The sequence below is a fragment of the Argiope bruennichi genome, chromosome 8 (genome assembly GCF_947563725.1).
Source record: "Argiope bruennichi chromosome 8, qqArgBrue1.1, whole genome shotgun sequence".
In the NCBI taxonomy this organism is placed as follows: Eukaryota; Metazoa; Arthropoda; class Arachnida; order Araneae; family Araneidae; genus Argiope; species Argiope bruennichi.
In genome coordinates this window covers 65,277,542-65,293,714 of record NC_079158.1, presented here as the reverse complement: position 1 = coordinate 65,293,714, position 16,173 = coordinate 65,277,542, and positions in this window count along the sequence as shown.

The following is a 16,173-nucleotide window of genomic DNA, read 5'->3' as shown; positions in this document are numbered from 1 at the left end:
TTAAGAACATAATTTGATATTAAAAACTCTGCGGTAAATCAATATATTAAAAATGTAACTACATTTATTTTATCTTAAATTAAGATTCGTTAATTATGGTGCAATTTAATTAGGAAGAGTTTTAATAAAATAACATAAATAACAGTTGGGAAAAGGTGACATCGCGTTTATTTATATTCTGAAAATTATTTTATTTAAATATTCTCTTAAATAAGCCTATTTAGATTTTAAAATCTATGCTAAACAATTAAAGACTTATCTGGTTGAATACAGAGATTCCAATAGACTTGTTTGCATATTTTCCACAATATGAGTTTTAGATAGATGCGAATGAAAAAAAGTTTAATATTGTAATTGGAAGAAAGTACAGACCAAAAGTTTTTAAATGATTTGAAAAAAAAAAGCGAATACAAATTAGAATTAGATTTTAGAATCTATAAATAAAAGAAAAACAAAATCGTTGCTTACTTAGTAACAATCATCAGTTTTATCCAATTTACGCCGATTTACTTTTTGAAAGATTGTGGCAATCAAGAGAAGAAGAAGACAGTTTGTTTAGTTTAGTTTAGTTTAGTTATAATAACGCCCCGTTTTAAAGCAACAAGGGTTATTTTGGGACCGACCTCGTAATTTTGAACCTCGGTCAGATGACGAGGACGATACCTGAGCTGGCATCCCCCTCTCCACACGACACCACACCAGTGGAAGGACGTTTGGACCGGACGTTTAACGTGCAAGAAAAAGACAGATATGAAGCTTATAGCTGACGTATAGTTAATTATAAATTACTGAGCAATAAATAATATCTCTATCTCTATCTCTCTTTCTCTCTCTCTCTCTCTCTCTCTCTCTCTCTCTATATATATATATATATATATATATATATATATATATGAAAATATAAATCTCTATTAAAAATATAAATCAAAATCTTTCCGAAAATAATTTAACTTCTATAAAGTAAAAATCTAATAAAAAGCCACAAAAATAAATTAATTAATTAAAAGATTATGTTTAATACTAGTAGGCAGTTTTGATATTTTCTATCAAAAAACATTGTAAATATTGTTCTTCTAATAACTAATCCTACTATTTTAGTAAATAAAATTTCACAAAATGTCTTAAATTAACAATTTCGTTGATATTTTTTTATTAAGTTACTGACTTATTATAATTTATTTAGAGAATAGATTCGATATTTTAAAAATGTTTTCAATTTTCTTAGTTAACTTTTCTTATTATATTCATAGTTAAAAATATTATTATAAGCACTTTGCCATGTAGTAAATCTCTTCTTATAAACGTTACTTAACAAATAATGTTATTTAAACAGAAAATTATGAATAAATTGAAGTTAAATAATTTGTTCTGTCGTTTCATTTTGATAAAAATTCTCTCTCACCATGTATTATAAATAAAAGCTATTATTATGATTCTTAGTGGAGAATATTTTACATCAAATTATTATTCGCAATAATGACTCCAGCTTATGTTTAGTCTGGCATTGGTTTCTGAAAAATGGATTAAATTTAGTAAAACGTACCTGTGTATAAACATATTTCATTTTCAAGAATACTTAAATGTCCCCATTTTAGAAGGAAATGTGTGTCTTTTGAAATATTTACATACTTTTAAGAGAAGCGCAAAGATGTTGCTGCTATTTGAGCTATTGTGGTAATCTTTCAGTCTCTCACTGCCTATGATTTGTCTAAACCACCTAGAATATTTTGAGAGCGACTGCATCTTTTCAAAAATATTTATTCGGAAAGACGGTTAGCAACAGTATTTTATTAGAGGGAGAGAACGTTTTTATGGAATTTATTACTACTAAACTTTACAACGTTTTAATTCGTAGAAATATTACGTGAATTCGTTCTAGGAAGCTCCCATTCAAAAAATATTTGCTCATAAATGCTTTTCAAAGTTAATTTTTGGGGTAATAATTAGCATTGAAATGAATTTATGTCAAACTCTAATGATCCAGTGTAAATACAGCCATGTAATATAGATAAAAATGCTTTATATACTAATATTTCACATTATTTAAATGGTTATACATAGCTATAAAAAGTGTCTCTAAAATATGTCAGAAAATATTACAATAAAGTGCATCTGAAAAAATAGCGTGTTTCCTTTTATTTACTATTCCCTTTTATTCTAACGTACATCTATAAATATATATTTTTGTAAACATTGAGGTGATATTTGAAGCATCAATATCACATAAAAAAATCAAGCCTGACTGAGAGAGATAATCGTTGATCTTTAGGATAAGGTCAAAGGGCAGAAACATGTGAATCGGTAAATTATCTTGCAATTTGATATGTAAATTTTAAATATGGAGAAACGCACAGAAAATAAAACATAAACTTTTCAAAATGACAATAATTTTAAAGTGAGAAACATTCGAAACAAATATTAAACAGAAATATTAAAGTACAACACTAATTGAGATTGCCTTTAGGGGGTAGAGATATAGCCTTGAAAAAAAGGAACAATAGTTGCAAAGGAATTGGGGGAAGTTTCTTAATTGATGAAGTTAGGGTAAAACATCTTAACCTTATAAGGACAATGTATAGAGAATGAGTATTAGTTAGAGCAAACAACATGTAATCACTAAAATGCGTAATTATCTGTAACCTCTAGAGGATAGCCTGTTATATTTTAAAATAAATGGAACACTTGACGTTATTTTCCCCAATAGGATTATACCAGTGGGTGGCCTTGGCAATTTGGAAAATGAGAATTTTTGGAAACATAATAATATATTTAATGTCAAATATAAATTTCAACCCTCTAAAAATCAAATTAATGCAAGAATTTAATATTAAATGATGATTTTAGACTTGGGAGAAATACAGACATGTCCATTCATAGTCTTGTACTGAGAAAAGAATTGTAAGATGATTCTCATGATGATTTTAGAAAGAAAACCAATTCTTGTAGCCCCGAAAAAACTAAGAATATGCAAATAATCGAGAAGGAGATCTAATGTTGATGATATCGGAAAAAGACAGTATCTGCGATACCCTAGGACCATTCTTTGATATCGGAAACTACTTTCTGCCAGACTTTGGGGAAGAAGCTTCTAGAAGAGCAGAATATAAACATTTCGGCAAACATGATTTTCCTATACAAAGAATTCTATCAGCTTATGAACTAATCATATTAAGAGGAACTGTCCCCAGAGGAAATCGTGACTGGAATTGTAACAGTATATTCTGCTATTTTTTGTTGAAAAATTGCTTTTTTTGCCTTATTTATGTGAAATAATTTGCACAAACACACTATAGTGATGCTAAGGTAATAAATAAAAAAAATGTTTTAACAATTTGTTTAAGGTAAATTAATCAAAATGAATTTTTATAAGCATTTATGAGAATATGAACTGCATATGTTTCGTAATAAAATGAAATTTCAAGATTAAAGAACATTATTTTAATTTGAAATTAAATTTTGTAAATTCTTAAAAAAAACAAAATGAAAAAAAAAGAAAGATAACTTTTATTTATTACATGAATAAAAACCTCTGAACTTTCAAGCAGAATTGATATTGGCTAAATTTTTTTATTCTGAGAGTTTTTAATGAATACCTCTATTAATTGTCTGCAAAATCAGATAACGAATAAAATTCTGACTTCTCGAAATGCTCGCCAAACTTCTCGAAGTGGATTTCTCGGAATGCTGGCCAAAGTATTTTGTCCAGAAGTTATTTGAAAGTATGAAAGAGTTTTAACAAGCACAATTTATAAAAGTATTTTTGTTACAAAGATGGAAGATGTCTGCGCTCTTTAAATCAATAAAATATTTTTGACCTTTTTAAATAAAATATTTACACCGAGATTAAAAATACGCTATTTCTCAATATTAAAGAAATAATTCTCCCAATACATTTATTACTGCTTTTAGCATATATTTGAAATTGGGAATAAATGAAGAAATTTATAAAGGATACTTTATTTACTAGCCAGATAAAAATTATTTATAGATGTTTGATCTCAAGGTTATACTAAAATATATGGTTTGAGTTTAAATTCTAGCACATGATAAATAATGTGATGAAATAGATCATTGAAGAACCAGATGGTCCTGTAGAAATTTGTCATTTTTAGAGGAGATTTTGCAGCATTATGCGGCATTGTATGAACATTGAGTTCACTGAAAGTCATTTTTTTATTAGGTGCAAGTTAGAAATTTTTTAGAAAATGTCTATATCCATTGCTATACAATCGATTGGATAGATTTTATGATCTTATAATAATCGTGTGACAAAGCAATCCAAAATTTATAGAAAAATCTTTTTTGTATATGTAATTTTTTACCCTGTGGATTATCATTTATCTAAAAATCTATACTCTAATATACATTCTTATTTGCATCATAAACCTTTACTTTCTACATGCACAATTTCCAGCCATTCATTCCATTAAAAAAACAGTGTGTACAAATATTTTTTTAAAAAATAAGTTTAAAATATTTTTGGAAATTTTGCATCTTTTACTTTATTTTTAGTTTGTTCCCTGGAATCTTATTTACGAGCTTCTGATAATTAATTAATATAAATGAAATTAATATAAATTAATATAAATGAAACAATTATTTAGTTATTCTTAAAATTCTATAATTATTTTCTAATTTAAATTTATTAATGTAATTTAATTTGAATTAATTTTAAAGTAATTAATTAATTTAATTTAATTAATTTTGAATTAATTAAAAAAAATTAATTCAATATTTTATGACAGGTATTTAATTGCTTTTAAAAGATTTCTTAAGGAATTTCCTCCATTAAAACAATAGATATGAGGCATTTTTATTTGTTTTCTTTTACTCATTGTGTCATTTTGATTTAAATTAAATTTCATTCATAATAATATTTTCTATTAAAAAAACCGATAGCTGCTTTATAAAACCAAGCATCATCCCCTTAAACATAAATTTTTAAATTAATGTAGCTCCTTTCTCGTGCTTCTAGGTTTATTTGAAATGTAAACCATTCACACTTGGGTGTAAAAAGGAAATTTTCTGTGTGTTTGTTAAACAACACAAAACATTTGTTGGTAGAATACTTCACTCTAAAAGGAAAAAAAAATCACTTAAGCAGTCAACAGAAATTTCAGCGACAACTTCTCGAGTGCAGTTATATGCAACAGTGACAAAAGCATGCAGAAAATTTTAAAATATTCTGATTTCTTTGTCCCACTGCGATGATTTATCACAGTCTCCAGGGAAAAAAATGCTTTTTTCAAGTGATTAGTGAAGTTTTGGTGAGTAAAAAAGGGAAATAGCTTCCTTTAAAATGCTATTGTTAAGAACATTTATACAGCTGTCAGAATGTTTTGCTACTTTTTGAAAAAATAATATCATCTAAAAAAATACTTAAAAGCTCTTGGTTGAATTTGGTTTGTTACATGAAGGAACGCAACTGGTTCTTTTGTTTAATTCATGAGACAAGAATAGTATAAATGAGATGTGATTGATGACTCTTTAATGATTTCTGCCATCCATTGTGTTCTACATGTGAATTTTATACAAAGTAATGTTTGTATTTTTTCCGATTAAAAATTTTATATTTATTTTTTATTTTAAATTAAAGAATCAATCAATTGGTTTGTATTTGGCATTTAAATTCCCCTGCATCAGAATCAATCAATTGGTTTGTATTTGGCATTTAAATTCCCCTGCATCAGGAATGCCCATGCTACAATATAATATTAGGAATCTGTAACATTGTTTTCCTGCCCTTCTAAAATCACAGCAAGGAAGAACGAATTACAGATATATTTGATGATTATTGAATGAATGGCAGGTCAAAGATTTCCGATCTTAGGAGCACGTTTGGCTACTATTTGCTGATTTTGGTGACAAAAATGCATATTCTGCAAAATAATTGAATTATGGGGATAGATCTATAGTGAACTGAGATCCTGCGATTTTTCTAAAAAATTCCGTGCCGTTTCTGAAAACCAATATAGACGCAAAAAGCTAAAACAAACTAGTCAAATCATTCAATAGAGAGCCGTGAGAGATTTTTATTACAATACACCCATCGAATGATTTCCGCAATAATATGCTGAAAAGTGATATCCAAATGAAATTAACTTCTGATGCATGATTTTGTGATTTCTTCAAAAATCTTCAATTATATCGGTTAACTTCCTATTTTTTCCAGAATTCTTTATAAATTTTTTTTATTGTTCTTGTAAGATTCATGGAAATCTATTGCAGTATAAATTTATTTCATATATTATCTTCACATTAGAAAAACATAAATTCGCCTTAAAAAAGAATTAAAGAATTTCGTTTTCTCGTTTAATATTTAAACGTCTGATGAAAGCATTTAAATGCCTAGGAACACTGAAACAGGATTTTCAATTTTTTCTATCTTTTTGCAATTATTTTTATATTAAATTTGAATGGACTGAATGTGGTTCGATAAGAGCTCGTATTTTATTTTTAAATATTCATTCCAATTTATTTAATCATATTTGAAGTAATATTAACTATCCAGATGGCGCTGCCTAATTTCCGGTCAAAATCAATTAGCTACTAAATATTTTGATGTTTAATGTGTGACTTTTCTAATTTTTACCTAATGTTTAGCATTGCACATTAGGGTGGAACGAAAATGGTTTAATTTTTTTTAGATTTTAGTTTGGTAATAGTGCGGAAAAACTGCCTTTTAGATTCAAAAACAATTTTAAAAAAAATTTGGTTACAATATTGCATTATTTTGAAGTGCCGCAAAAAGCTTGAAATTTGTAAAAAAAATTGAAAAAAATGGAAATTTTTAAAATGGGCCTTTAAAATTTTTTTCTTAGATTTTAGTTTAGTAATAGTGGTGAAAAGTTAGCTTTTAGGTTCAAAAAGAATAAAAGAAAGTTTGGTTCCAATTCAACACTATCTCAAGTGTCGCAAAAAGCTTAAAATTTAGAGAAAAAAAAATGAAAATTACTTTTGTACCCTTAATGATCACAAAAGTTACAGCTGCAAAATGTTTGCTTCTACTTCATTTCTACATTAAACTTTGTTTTTTATTAAATTTTGGCATATTCACATGTGAGTCAATTTTGATCTTATGTATCCTTCTCTAGTGATTGAACCACAGATACTTTGAGCCAACTCGGCCACCAGTTTCACAACTCTTTCCACTGCTTGCATGAGACAAGAAAACCGGGAAAAGTCGATAACCGAATCCCTTATACTATTTGTTCAGTTTCAGATGCCTTATAAGGTTTTTCAGTGAGTCATTGGAAACAAGTTTTAACAAGGAGATACAGTTACGTCATTTCCAAGCCATGAGATCATGTAATCCTTTGCATCGATGTTTATCTTTGGAACATTAAACTTCGTGACTCTGTCTTTACTTTCTGTTTTTGATTTTAAAACACTTAATAAACCAAGTTCTCTTTGAATTTTACGTTCACCTCTTAGCATGGGCAAAAGGATATTTTCTGAAGCAGCAAAGTACCCATTTCTTTGAATAATCTGATCTATAACGTTCTTGAGATCATCAGAGAGTTAGCGTGAATATGAGATAAAGTTAAAAAGATATTTGGAATGATAAGTGCATGACGGGTTTAACTTAATATTAAATCATATAGGCACCTGATTGTTTAATGGATCTGGTTGGTTTGCCTCTTTTTCTAAAGAACACTGTTGTTTTCTTTTTTTTTCTTGTCATTGTCGTCAGTAATCATTTCTGATGCATAAGCATTTTTGTCCGTTCTTGATTAAACTTCTTTGTAGTTCCTTACTCTTTCTTGCCTCTTTCTTCCTCAAAGCGCTTATGGTAGCAATATCAATATTACCTATAACCATTTTCCTTTTAGAGCGTTGGTCGTTTAGAAACTTTTGTTCCATAACTGGCAATTTTTTTTCTTTTATAAAAGTCAGCAATATTAAATAAACGTTTAGCGTTTTCTCTAAATTCTGTGAGGTTGGAATGAAATTTATCTGAACTTTTTCTGCTTTTAGACTCTAATAAATTCCTGCATTTAGCATGATAAGCTTTTATCATTTGCGAAATTCTTTTAAAAGAAGCAACGGGAATAGAAGCTCTTGAGCATATTTGTTATATTATGGGAACTAAAGTGGCACATATTTCACTTATAGGAGCATCCTCTTCTGAAGCAATTTTGAGGTTATGCCTAATATAACAATAGCATTTCATAATAGACTTGTAATTAGGGAGTTAAACTTTAAGAATATCACTAAATTTCTCAAAAATATAACGCTCCGCTTTGTCTTGTTTTCACTAATTTTAAACTGAGCCCTTTTAAATTGGCAAAGTGCACAAACAAACAAATCAGTTACGTTAATCAGTTCCACAATACACAGAGCAGAGGCTCAAACTGAACTGAACTCGACAAAGCTACTGATTTGTAACCAGGTTTGTCCTTGTCATCACAAATCTGCACGCCGGCACCGACTCATTGCCATGCCTGTGCAATAATAAAATTGTTTTTATACTTCTATTCGTATAAAAACGCCTATTTAAAGCTTTTTTATTTCATATTCGAGACGCACAAAAATTCTTAAAAATTTTCAAAAAGTGTGTTGTTATAAAACTTTACGTCCTTGCGGCACCTCAAGATGTACTTCCATTTTTTTTAAATATTTTTTATTTATCTTACCTATAGCAAAAGGTACTTTTACGCGCTATTACAAATTAAAAATCATAAGTCGATTGTTTCGTTCCATACATCCTATTGAACATATTTCCCCAATAAATATTGATCGGATACTGTAAATCTATATAAACATTTCCGTAATAATTAATAATACTCAAGTTTAATACGTTTTGCAGCCAGTACCCTTATCTTATATGGAACGCATTGTCTTTATTCTCAGAAAAAATAGGGCCAAAAATAATTCAGAAAAATTTGGTAGTCAAACGGTTAACATTAACGGTAAATATTAAAATTAACAGTAACGGTAAACATTAACATTAATGGAATTAAATTGAACTTTTAAAACAAGGAATCAATTTTGTATGTATGACAATTCTTTATGAGTTTTGATTCTAATTGATAGTTCAGAACTTTCTGACAGAAATTTGAATTCAGATCTATCGTGGCTTAAATTTTTAAACAGAGTTTTCCAAATTAAAATATAACAAATATAGCTATAAAGTCGAATCTAAATTAAATCCTTCTCAAAATTCATATTGGTATAACGAAATTTCTATTTCACTTAAATCAATTTTATTAGTTTAATTTTCATGTATTCATTTTAATTATTTAGTTTTCATGTATTTCATGTAAGAAAAAAAATAATGATAGAAGTATGAAAATACTCTGAAAGGAAGTCATTCATGATCCTGGAGCTTTTGTAAAGCTTTGTCCAGCAAAAATTTTTTACGATTTTTAAAGAATTCGAATATTTAAATTTGAATATTATCCTTTGAATATTTAAAAAGCGATTGTTTGTGAATTGTATTATAATGTTTCATCTCGATCTTTTCATCACATACAATCAGGTTTCATCAGGTACTTCATGCATATGCATATACTTAAAAATATGAGGTACTTCATGCATATGCATAACTTAAAAATATGAAATACTTCATGCATATGCATATACTTAAAAATATGAAGTACTTCATGCATATGCGTAACTTAAAAATATGAAATACTTCATGCATATGCATATACTTAAAAATATGAGGTACTTCATGCATATGCATATACTTAAAAATATGAGATACTTCATGCATATGCATATACTTAAAAATATGAAATACTTCATGCATATGCATATACTTAAAAATTTGAGGTACTTCATGCATATGCATATACTTAAAAATATGAAATACTTCATGCATATGCATTGATTTAGCCATCCAAAAAATAATTTGAAATTGATGTGAATATTTGATTACACACTTTTTGTCATTTACATTCAATGTGACTTTTATATTTATTTACAAAGCTTTTTTAGGTAAGCACTTTTAAAATTTTTGCTTTTTTAATAATTGATAAATCGAAGTTTGTAATAAAAATTATAATAGTTGTAAATTCCTTATATATTTGAAAACCTTTATACAATAAAGTAATGAAATAAATTTGCCAGCCGGCATCCTGGCATAGGGGTAGCGCGTCTTCCCCGTTTTCTGGGCATCCTGGGTTCGAGTCTTGGTTTGGGCATAGTTGCTCTATCTGTGAAATGTGTGAATGTGCCTTCCTGTAAAAAGGGGTTGTTCAATAGATGAGTGATGCGAGAGTAGCAGTGTCATTCTCTTGGACCTAGAAGGCACTACTATAAAAACAAGAGACGCTCCCCCACCGGCTTAAATCTCTGTTTTCGTAACAGCAGGCTTGTCCATGGCAAGTGCCATAAGAAACAGCAATAATAGTTTTGCCGTTTTCTAAGACACTGTTGATATTGTTCCAAAAGACAAAGTTGGTACTACTATGCTTCTGATGTTTACGACTTTTTTAAAAAAATTCATTTGCATTGCCAAATATTTCTTTTCTTAAAAAATGTTTCTTCTTCAATAAAAATCCTAAGATTTTTCTCTTTTTCGGAAATGCTCCCAAATATAATACCTGAGCACATTGATGGATCCATCATGTATACAAATCTTTTTCCCACTGCTCGTAAATCACTTTTCTTGATTCTACAGTTCGCAAGATAGGAGAAAAGTCTGGGGAAAGGTTTTCAGTTTCCATAGAACTCCAATCTGATTTTTCAGTTTTGCATTATCTATGAATTTATTTCTAGATATATTTCATTCTTCAATAGAAAGATATATATATACATTTTAAATCTGAAATTGTTTTCAGTTTGTATAAAACGTTAGAAAAATATAAGAGGTTGAAAAGCATACTTAAGTTGCACAAAATATAAATGTTGTTGTAATCATATAACATTTGTCATAATTAGTTTCTGCAGGTATAAAATCTCATAAAGACGAAAAAATGAACATATTGTAATAAAATTAAACATGCTATACTCTCTTTTATTGACATATATTTATGCATACAATGTGTAGTTTTGAGTTTAACTTCGTTTGTGTAAAGAAAAGAATGGATTATGTATTTTAATAATATTCTAATTGACAAATTAGGTGTAAAATAGGGAATAAATATGTAATTTTATGTCATTTAGGTACCTTGCTTTACGATTGAATTATTTGACAATGCACAAATAAAGTGAAAAAAAAGACAAGTGATATTTATGAATTTAAACTAAAATTTGGTACCTTGTATTATTAATGAACAAAAGATTAGTCTGTTAACTTCCAACTAGCTTATTCTGCTTTAAATCACCTTGTTTACTTGTATACAGATTGAAAGACAAACCGATTTTCCGTCGACTGATTTTGTCATAATGTTATTGTGAAATAAAATGTTAATATTGACACTACATGAAAAACTTACCAGATCATATTTTGATTTATTGTTTTCACAAATAAATAAATTTTAAAAGACAGTATCCTTTTTAAGTCTGGAAATATATACAAAGATTAAAAAAAATCTAGCGATAAATGTTTTTGTCAAACATAGTCGATGCAAGGTAGTTAAAAATATTTTTTCACTTTTTCTAAAGTAAATATATTGAGAGATATAATATAAAAATATAAAATAAAAATTTATCTGTCGTAAATGCTTAAAGTCAAGCTGAGGATTTTCCCTATAGTTTTTAAATAAATCAAGGCACAACTTTTATAAAGGAGACTAATGTTTTAGAGATAATTAAAATTTTCGTTAAGTTTTAAGATATTCTCTCCAGGGAAATGACGTCTTATTATCAGCTATCTTACATATCAGAACTCTAATATTTAAAGACAGGAAAGAAGAATTTTTTTCTTTAGATCAGGAACTAGGAAACATATTTATTAAGTTATCTATAAAATTTAGAGAAAATCATTTAATAAACTTTCATACTTGTAGGTTTTTGTTTTATAATTGTTTTTTAACTTTAAAAAATCCCAACATTTTTTCCAATTTTCAAAATTTTTTGATATTTAGCAGGTATATTTTGGTTTCATTGAAGTTTTTTCAATTTATTTTATGCAAAAATTAAAAAAAAAGAACTATTATAATTTTACAGATTTTTTCCAAACAAATAATCCCAAATAAAGTCACATGCCTTCAAGAACAACAACAACAACAACAAAAAAAAAAAAATCTTTCAATGCCGGCAGCATGATTTTTTTAGAAAAATTAATTTTTATATTCACTTTTTTATGTAATATAACCATTTATCTACAGTATCTTCTATAGCTATTAGATAAATTGTATATTATTTTTACAAGCTTTGTTTTCGGTTGTGTAAAATATCTACAAAATTTGTATCTTGTCAGTGTGGAAGTTGATAAATAGTTATTTAGATCACTGTCTTTGGAACAGTTTATTCATACAGAATAAATATTTTGCACCATAGAATTCACATGAACTGTCTGGACATTTTGTTTTAGTCTGGTTCTTTTTTTTTTGTGTTGAAAAATAGGTTTAAATTAGCAGAGCGTGCCTCTAAACCAATATGTTTTATGTTAAACCGGTTTGAAATTTTACTATAGAAATGTTTGTAGTCTGCTGTGTGAAATTCCACTTTTTTTGAAGACGAACAATGGTTGATGTATTCTGTCTCATAGAGCGCATGATTTGTTTGAGTGATGATAAATATTTTCTCAAATAATTATGGGTCCGAAAATATGTTTAAGATTGGACTGCTCATAGTAAAGGTTTATGTGAGAAGAAAACTGATGTTTAGAAATGATTAACGACAAAAGATTTGGTATCTAGCATTTTCTTTTCATTATAAAGACATTAAAGTGATGGCATTGAATATAACCTTAATGCTCAAAGATAAATAAAAAAATGCTTTAACAGATTTGTTATAAAATATTCGAAGTTTCAATACCTGTTTTAAATCGTTTTATTTTCAATCAATCTCATTTTAATTTCACTATTTATTTTAAAATGAATAACCACAAGACAGCTAACCACGAAATGTCTCAATCGAGCCGCTCTAACAATTAAATCGGGTAATGTGGTGAACGCACTGTAGTTCCCATTAATTTGTGACAATATGCATCCACCTATACATTAGAAGTACAATCCGTCATCGGAATGGAGGTAAAACGATCCCTTATCATTATTGCATCCACTAGGAAAGCGAAATCCTACTAACTTATACGCAAGTTTTACCTTACAAATGAGGTTTTTTAAGAGGGATATCAAAATGTATTAAAAAATCTAAAGGCAAGGGAAATGAAAAACAACAACAAAAACCCTTCAAAATCTAATAACAGCATACACTTTCAGATTTCGATTTCTATCAAATATTGAACAAAGATTGTTGAAGGTTACTTTCATTAAACGTTAAACTTAAATAATGTTATTGTCCTCATTATTGAATAGTAAATGTGATTTGGAAACATAGCACAGATTTTCGGGTTTGGTAATCTGTTAGCAATAAATTCAGGAATGTTCAAAATTCATTTTATGATTTTTTTTGTATTGAATAAGTCTTGGGAGAACCAATAATTTTTGCAGATATATTAGATTAATTTTAAAGGAAGGGAGTACTGTCCTATATACAATAAATACCTAATACTGAGGTATTTGATTAATGCCTTGGATAGGATCCTATTGACCCCACTTTAAGCCTTCAATTATAGCTTTTTAGCTAGGACATTCTTTAGAGCTTAGATCACCAAAGGTCAAAAAATCACTTTTCTTAGAACTCCAGATAACGGATTTTTAAAAATTTAAACAAGTTTAGTATTTAATTAATTTATTATATATTATTATAAAGATCTTGGAATTTCTTTATATCCCAACACAAATGATGCTTCTTGTACTGATCCAATATTTAATTAAATTAAATGATACACTTGCATTTGAATCCAATCATAATAAAACACGATACATTAACACTGAGACGACAAATATATTACACGATAAACATTGGAAAGACAAAAATATAAAAAAAATTTAAAAATTCTAGCACATCAATACTGAGAGTAAAATCAATTGACTTGTTTCATCTTAACAAAGATGAAAGAAGTCAAGTTAAATTCAAGTCTATAAAGAGTAGAATAATAAAGAAATTTAATTAAACTAATAAAATGAAATATAGTTTAAGCTTTCTTATTATTCGTATTTCTAAACCTGTCAGAGAAACACATTCTATGGAACAAAGCTCTTGAAGAGCGAAGATAAATTTTGGCACAAATAATAATAATAATAAAAGCAGAAAAACTAAGCTTAGTAGATATCACCCTGGAAAGAAAACAGTATCAATGACATCCGAAATTTATTTTTTTGGTATTGTAAGCTATTATCTATCTTTTTTGGAAGTGATGGGTAAGGATAACACTGCATAAAAACGCTATAAAAAACCATATCCTCAAACAAAAAAAGTCTGGCACACAGCTTAGAAAATAATCTCCTAAAAGGCAAGGTCCTCAGAGAAATCTTGTCTGGCATAATGTCAGACATGTTTTCTGTTAGTTCCGGATTGTTTTTTGCTTTGACTGCACACATAGTTTTATGCTTTGATTGTATTTACATTTTTTTCTCCTGTCAAGTTTGTATCAGTTATGACTGTGATTTCCAAATTTTACGTTTCTGGGTATTCTTGGGGAAACACAAATTTTTTCGAAAGCTCTCTAAATTAAACTCATAAGAAGGCTTTTTATAGCTTAGCTAAGAAAAAAATATGAAAAATTTTAGATTGTATAGAAATTTATTAAATTTTTTTAATAATTATAATGATTAGTGAGAGGGATAAGGTTATTAATGAATGTTCATTTGATCGATTTCGGAAATTTAATAGGAATCAGATATTTTTTTTTATGGTAGAGCTGTCGAAAAACTGTTTTTTACTATAAAGAAGAAGAAAAACATTCAAAATTCCTAAGCTTTAGCATTTAGTATTGGATGCTCATATTTTACCGAGAGTGAAATTTCACACTATTAACTTTTGTTTTAATTAATTATTAAACGACAATTCTAATAGATTATAATCTTCATCAATAAGGTACATTTGGTGCTCTGGTGTTAATTGGATTTTGAATTTAACAATTATATATTATCATCATGATAATAAAATTTACAATTAAAGCGATGTTTTGATGACATAAATATGTTGTGGCTTTTGAAATTTTATTAAAACGTTTTATTGCATTTAAGAAAATTAAACAAGCTTTAATAAAGCCCAAACTGAAGTCGAGATTCTCTAGGATATTATCATGAAACATTGGAATCGTTATATATTATTAGATTTTTATATTATGAAAAGTATTTATGACGATATGATAAATAGATAATTATCATATTTCCTCATATCACGTGATAAATATGATAATAGATATATGATAAATAGACACGTTAATAATATACTGTCGTTAGAATAATTTATTCCACACTTTTCTAAAATTATATAAAATTAAAAAAAATCTATTTTTTTGTGGATGTAGCTAAATTATTTGCATCCAAATAAAACCTGTTCTTTAGATCTTTTAAAGTAAAATTTTAAGAGTATATTATTGTTATTATTATTATTTTCAGATTAATAATAACCATGAAAAAAGTATATCCTTATTTTAAAACAATATAAATAAATTAATTCCTACTTTTTATATCTGTATAAATTTTATTTCTTGTTAGAAAGACTAAAAATTTGCAACCGAGAGTTCGTCTCTTTACTGATATGTTAGAGCTACCAAATATTTTATAACTGTATATTTTTTTGACAAGACACTATTGAATATGATAAGAGTTTATCATTCAGATCACTAAATTTTGTTTCTGTATCAGTGGTGCAACTGGGTACATATTTTAGGAAGTAGCTTAAGATTCCATTGTACAAGTAGTGTAGTGCATTTTAATAGTAGTGTATTTAAAAAAAAACAATTTTAAATTTTATTATCATTATAACAATGAATTAAAAATTAAAGAGTTATATTTTAGAATTATTGAATATTATAATTTATATTAACTTCGTTTTTTCATCTAAGAAAAGTATTTCAATAATATATACATCTAGATCTTTGATATCTGTTGTCTTAAGTCCTGCGTGTTATATTAAAAATTCAACATATCGAAAATTTTTCAAATGGAACAATTTTCAATAGATTATATGAGATTCCTTTCTGTTTTCAGAATTTCTTGCTATCAGTCATTTACGAATGACTGGAAAGGATTATAAGTGAAAGAA